Source organism: Chrysochloris asiatica, unplaced genomic scaffold (assembly GCF_000296735.1).
Source record: "Chrysochloris asiatica unplaced genomic scaffold, ChrAsi1.0 scaffold00280, whole genome shotgun sequence".
Lineage (NCBI taxonomy): Eukaryota > Metazoa > Chordata > Mammalia > Afrosoricida > Chrysochloridae > Chrysochloris > Chrysochloris asiatica.
Window position 1 is genome coordinate 3454187 of NW_006408798.1, and position 6664 is coordinate 3460850.

The window sequence follows — 6664 nt, forward strand, 5'->3', positions numbered from 1 at the left end:
TACACCCTCGGAAACCCTATACATGGTCGCTATGGGTCGGAACCGACTCGATGGCACATAACAACAACATATATATATATATATATAATACTCCCTTCCCCTTTTTGTCTGCCTCTATATCCATCTATTTGAAGGACCCTTGATTTGAACTTACTACTTTGGCTGTTAGTCCAAAGTAGTCAGTTCAAATCCATCCAGTGGCTCTGTGGGAAAAAAACCTGGCAATTTGCTCCCATAAATTAGAACCTAGAAAACCCTATGGGGCAGTTTCACTCTGCCATATGTTATGAGTCACAATGGACTCTGTGGCCCCTAACAACAGCATCTATCTGTTGCTGATAAGTCCCACCTATACAGCATGTACCTAATACCATGCTCAGAGCTGTACATGATTAAAAATCTCTTTTAATCCTGCTGGGAATCCATTTTGCAGAAAACGAATAAACTCAGGCCTGAGACGGTGCAGTATAAGGAGCCCCTGGTGGTGCTGTGGGTCATACATTAGGGTGTGACTACAAGGTCAGCAGTTCAAGCCTGCCAGCTGTTCCATGGGTGAAAGATGAGGCTGTCTGCTCTCATAAAGATTTAGTACAGTCTTGGAAACATTATATAGGGTCACTATGAATAGAACTAACTCGATTATAGTGGGTTTGGTTTTTGGAGGCAGGTGTAGTAACTTCTCCAAGTTTTTTTGGTAATTTTCCCAGGGAAGCACAGCTAGTAAATAACAAAATTGAAACAAAAATCCAGGTGATCTGGTTCCAAAGCACATCATCCTAGCTATTGTATTGCCTCTCCATACCTTGTAAGGGGTCCTGGTGTGATGCTGTGGATTAATGTGTTTGACTGCAAGGTCAGTCTGAACCACAAGGTCGGTGATTCAAGCTCACCAGTAGCTCCTCGGAAACCCTTAGGGTTGCTATGAGTCAGAACTGACTTTATAGCACTTAACAACAACAACAACAACAACAATAAAGTTTGAGTTGATTGGGAACATAGCTATAGTTACCCCCATCTGGTCCTCTTCTGGAGGTCTCCATAATGAAGAAATTCTAAGTTCTCAAACTTGCCAAAATCTAAAAACATCTTAAGCTTACAAAACCAGAATTCAGCTTATAAATAGAATGTGCAGAATGGAATATTTGGAAATGTAGTTCTGATATCTAAAATTAGCCTTCCCTTCAAAACAGTATCACCCCTCCTGACTGTTCTGTTCCTTCTCATGGAAGCTAGTGCTCTCTGTCACTAGCTGTGACTGACATGTCCTCTTTACTCGGCTTTCCACCTCTCTCTTTGACAGAGAAGGAAAACATCTCCTCAAGGCGCTGAGGGGAGGGACGAGGAGCAGGAATCTGGGCACACCCCTTCAAAGGCTGTATTTATTTGGATTCCTTTTTGGTCCTCCAAGCCTGCTTTAGTTATCTCCTTACATTTTGATTCCAGTGTGTTTTTTCCTTGTGAGGTTCTCTTGAATGCAAATAGCCCTCACAATCCTCTCAAGTGATCAGGCAGTTGTTTTCATGGGAAGGATTTTAGGATGGTTGTTGGCCTCCACGACATGGGCCACTTACAGTAGTCAAACCCTAACACCCCAAACTGTTGTTGTTAAGTGCTGTTGAGTTGGTTCCAACTCATAGCGACCCTGTCTAGGGTTTCCGAGGAGTGGCTGGTGAGCCTGAACCACCGACCTTGCAGTTCACACAGACCTTGCAGCCCAGCGCATTAACCCGCTGGTCCTCATCAAGTCAGTTGGCAACACTGGCACAGATTCCAACAGCTTTAACCTAAGATGCATAAAATGGCTTTTGCAAATAAATGCCTTTTTCCTTGTGTCTTGGTTGGTTTCTCTTTAGTCCGTTGTACCAGGCTGTAACTCTTGTCCACCCAACAGTGACCCTAATTGCATAATTGGCTTATATATGAGGGTGACTGACTGCCCGCAAAAGCAATTGCGTTTGAACTTCGGATAAACACCAACATGGAACACTGGAAGCTGTCAGCTCTCTGAGCTCTCTTGTTCCCACAGAGAAGATGAAAGTGGGGGTCATTTAGGTAATAATATCCCCCTTCTTATGGGATTCTGCTCTGTGTCATTTAGAGTGTGGACAGGCAAAGCCAGAAATAATCTCATGAAGAGGGAGAGATCTGGGGAATGCAAAATAATCATCATGTTTGATGTTAACAATGATCCAGAAACACTTTGCAAACCCATTCTTTTTCAAGTTAGCTGACTGTGTTGGGCTGCCCTTGCAGCTGGGGTAGATTTGGTTTTTGGGTTTCTCAGTACACAACATGCTCAGTTATCTTCTTTCCCACTCCCACTCCTTGGAAAACAAGACCCTACCCTGTAGTTTTCCTCTGGAGTGGCTTGACCCTCTGAGTTAAATTTCCTCTACCTCTACCCCAATCCTTGGAATCTCAGCAACACATCCCATTTATCTATCTTCTCCAACCTCAACCACATGATGTGTATGTTCACAGTTGCCATTGAAGATGGGGAAGATGATGCTTTAAAAGTAAGGGTTGGGCTTAGAGTCCTGTGTTCTAGACGTTGCTGCTTACGCAAGTCATTTGACCTCTGAGACTTAATTCCAATCTCCTTCACAGTGTTGGGTAGGACTAGATGGCATAATGAATGCAGTGCTCTTGGTATACAGTAACTGCTCTATAAATGCTGGCTATCACTGTTGGCTGAAGAGTCTGAAACATGTTTTTCTGTTCCCTTCTATCTTAATGATGTGACCCTTGACAAGAAATTGAAGTATTCTGGGTCTCCACTTTCTGATATGTAGTCTGGGCATATAAAAGCTTTCCCCCTGCATATCTCACAAGGTTCTTAGGAGAATTCAGTAGCAGCAGCAAGATCTGTTTCAGTTTCAGATTCTAAAGAGTTGCTTTTGTTTCCTGCAAGTTTACTACCCAGAGTTGTCAGGCAAGGTCTAGAGAGTAACCCTATCCTTAAATAATTTGGGCACATCCACAACCCAATTCCCAATTCGGAAGCAACAAGGACTCCCAAAACAGCTGTACATGGAAGACAGCCTTGTAAAAACCCCTCTAAACTCGAATCTCTCTAACAAAACACACCGGTACATAAAAGTGTGAGGTTCCCAGCAGCAGTAAATCAAAGCTTTAGAATCTCAGTGACAGAAGTCAGATGGGAGCTCACAGATTCAGGCAAGTCATCTATGGCCTCAGGTCACAATTTTTTGCTTTGACTAGAGTTGCCATGAGTCAAAATTGACTCCACGGCAACTTACAACATGTTTATTCAGAACCGCTATGGGCTGCACTGAAAACTCCACAAAGCACATGTGTGCGAAAAATCACCCGAGAATGACAAGTATGAAATTGAGAAGTAGGAAGGGAGGTGGGATGGGTATACAGGGGACTTCAATGCTATTAATAATAATTATTTTACATATAGACACGTAGTTATGTGTTTTATAATTGTAGATAATTATATTTTGAGGGCACTTGAAAAAGTTCATGGAAAAATGTCATCTTTTAATTCCATTTCTCCATGAATTTTTTTGAAGCCCCTGGTATATTTTTTATGATGAACCATTCAATCATAAAATGAGGAGAAAAGCAAAAAGGAGCCCTAAACTCAGAAAACATTAAAAAGAAACAACATCTGGAGAGGGCCTTATCTTTTCTTACCTATCCCATTAACTACTATATATGCCTATCCCCTCTCAAAGTGCCTACCCTGGCATGGTGATGGATAACTGTTGAATGAATAGATGGTGGATGAATCCCTAACACGCCTTACTGCCCTCCACACCATCTTTGATTTTAAGGTATTCTTGGAACCCTGTGTTCTACTTGCCCAAGTGTAGGGCGAGGGGCAGAAGGGCTTCCTGGGAACATCTTGTTTCTCTCTGATCATGGATATACTACTACGACCTGGCAAATAGACTGCTTGATCTTTTCACATTTCTCCTTCAAACAAAATGCATGATTTATTCCCAATGACGTTGACCTGCCGCAAAGATCTTTGGAGACAGCAGCTCTGGTTTGGTCCTGCCTGCCAAACACATTCTCTAAGTGTCTGCCTTTCATGGTCACCTGAGAATTTGTTGGATGAGCTGACATTCTCTTTTTTTAGCCAAAGGGTGAGCTGGTGGCCTTTACTCTCAAGATTTAAGTAGCAGCAGCAGCAGCGGTTGGCCTGGCACTTGGTGCCAACTGGAGAGACTTGATAGAACTTTGCAATCCTGCCGGCCACAGCTGTTCACCTCCCAGTAGGGAGTTCAAAGGCTATGTGACCGACCTGGGTGGTCAGAGGTAGGTGAGAAAGATGATACTGGATGCCCGATCATCTTGTTAAAACAAAGGACTTCCATGCCTGCCAAATAATTGCCAAAGAAGTTGGGAAGCCAAAGGGCTTGCGCATGCCTATGAAAGGGTTAGCTGAAAAAGAGACTAGTGAATTTGGAACTGCACTCCCTCCCAGCATGATGCTCCTCAGCCAAGTGCCTGGTGAATGAAGCTGTTGAAACTGGAAAATGGCCTGCGTGAGGGTTTGGAAGAATGCTGGGCTTGAGAGCTGTGTTTTCTGCCGCTGAGTGACCTTTCTGGGCTTTAGTCTCCCTAATAGGGTAACAGTCAAGATAGTCCATTTGGCCTTGGCACTTGCCAGTTTGAATGAAAACGGGCTTTATGGTTGGAGGACTCTGCAGAGCTTGGCCTTAACCCTTAAACTGCTGAATGGTACAGTGCTGGGGAGGATCTGGAGCAAGGGCCAGAGTATGGGAGTCGGGGAAAGGCATTGGGGAGCTCAGTGCATCCATTATCAGTAGAGACATATTTCAATATTTTAACAACTGACCATATTCCTAATGATGGTCAAGGCTGAATGTCAGTTTTGCTATACAATATGAAGGGGTGGACTACATTCTCATACTTTATGTACTTCAGAGCCTCTTAGGGAACTTGTTGAGAACACAGAGGCGCCCATTCTTTTCCTCAGAATGAGTAAATGAGGCTCTCCAGGGTCCAGGCCAGACGCACCATGCCCAAGAAACCCAAGTGTCCTGCATCAGCTGATTTCTAAGGCCCCTTTCAGCTCTAACTTTCCAGGTGTTTATGATGATGTTGAAAGAGCTCTGGTAGCATAGTGTTTATGAGTTGGACTGCTAACCTCAAGGTTAGCAGTTTGAAACTACCAGTTGTTCCATGGGAGAAAGATGAGGCTTTCTGCTCCCATAACAATTTACAGCCTTGGAAATCCTATGCAGGGTCACTATGAGTTGGAACTGACTCCATGGCACATAACCACCATGATGACTTTGAGTGATGAAGTCCAACCCAGTCTCTAGGGGTAATCTGCTTAAATCAGGATCAGGTGAGTGAAGCAGGCCGGGTGGCTGTTGCATAGGAATGCAGGTCCGGTGTGGACAGATCTGATGTTTCAGAAGTTGGAAGTCAACGAATTATGTGTTGAGTCAGTCTGGCATTGGGGCATTGCGGTCTATGAAAGATCACAGCCCTGAAAACTCTGTGGAACAGTTGTACTCTGCTCACCTGGAGTTGCTATGAGTTGAAGTCGGCTTGAAGGCAACAAAAGCAACCTATAACAAGGTCGGCGGTTCACGTTCACCAGCTGTTCCTCGGAAACCCTATACAGGGTCGCTATGGGTCGGAACCGACTTGATGGCACTTAACAACAACAACAACAAGAAGCAGTGTACTGGATCCCAATGACAAGAGATGGAGACAAACTCAGAGTGAGGACCTCATGCTGTTTAAAGAGACAGTCTCCTCAAGCATGAACCTCAGATTTTGTCCTCAGCTAAGGGAAAGCGACTTTGTTGTAGACCTCTACTTACCAGTTTTCCTCATGCAAGGCACTAATTTTCTATACCTCTCAGATGCAAATCCCCTTCACCCCAGACCTGGTTCAAAGTTACACTCAACACCTCCACTAGGGCAGGGCACAGCGGCACATTCTTAGGGACTACCCAGTTCTTATCTGAAGGGATGGAGTCTCACAGGGTGGAATTTTGGGCTTCTTACGGAGGTGCTAGTGTTCTAGCTGGGATTCTTAGAATGTCCCACAAAGGAATAGACTACTGACTCCTGGTACAAGAGAACTTATTTAATTTCTATTATTTAAACCCCAAGGAACATGGCTGCAGCTGCCAGTGAAGCATCCAGCTGATATGAAGTGAGGGGAGATGCACAAGAACGTGGTTATGAATCGGGCTGTGAACCACAAGGTCAGCAGTTCGAAACTACCAGCTGCTCTGTGAGAGAACGATGAGGCTTTCTGCTCCTGTAAAGATTTACAGCCTTGGAAACCCTGTTCAGGGTTGCTATGGGTTGGAACCGACTCGACGGCATTTAACAACAACAACAACAACAATCCATTTGACATAGCCTTGATGGCTTGGTAATCAAAACTCGACTTATTGTTGTTGTTAAGTGCCAGCAAGTCAGTTCCAACCCATAGCCACCATGTATAGGGTTTCCAAGGAGCGGGTGGTGAGCTTGAACCGCTGACCTTGCAGTTCAAACAGCTTTGCAGTCTGGTGCACAAACCCACAGCACCACACCAGGACTCCAGAACTCGACTAGAGGAAGATTAAAAAAAAAAAAAAAATTTGATAAAGGAAACGAGTGTAAATTGCTACAATTTGATGAACTTGACCTATACTTA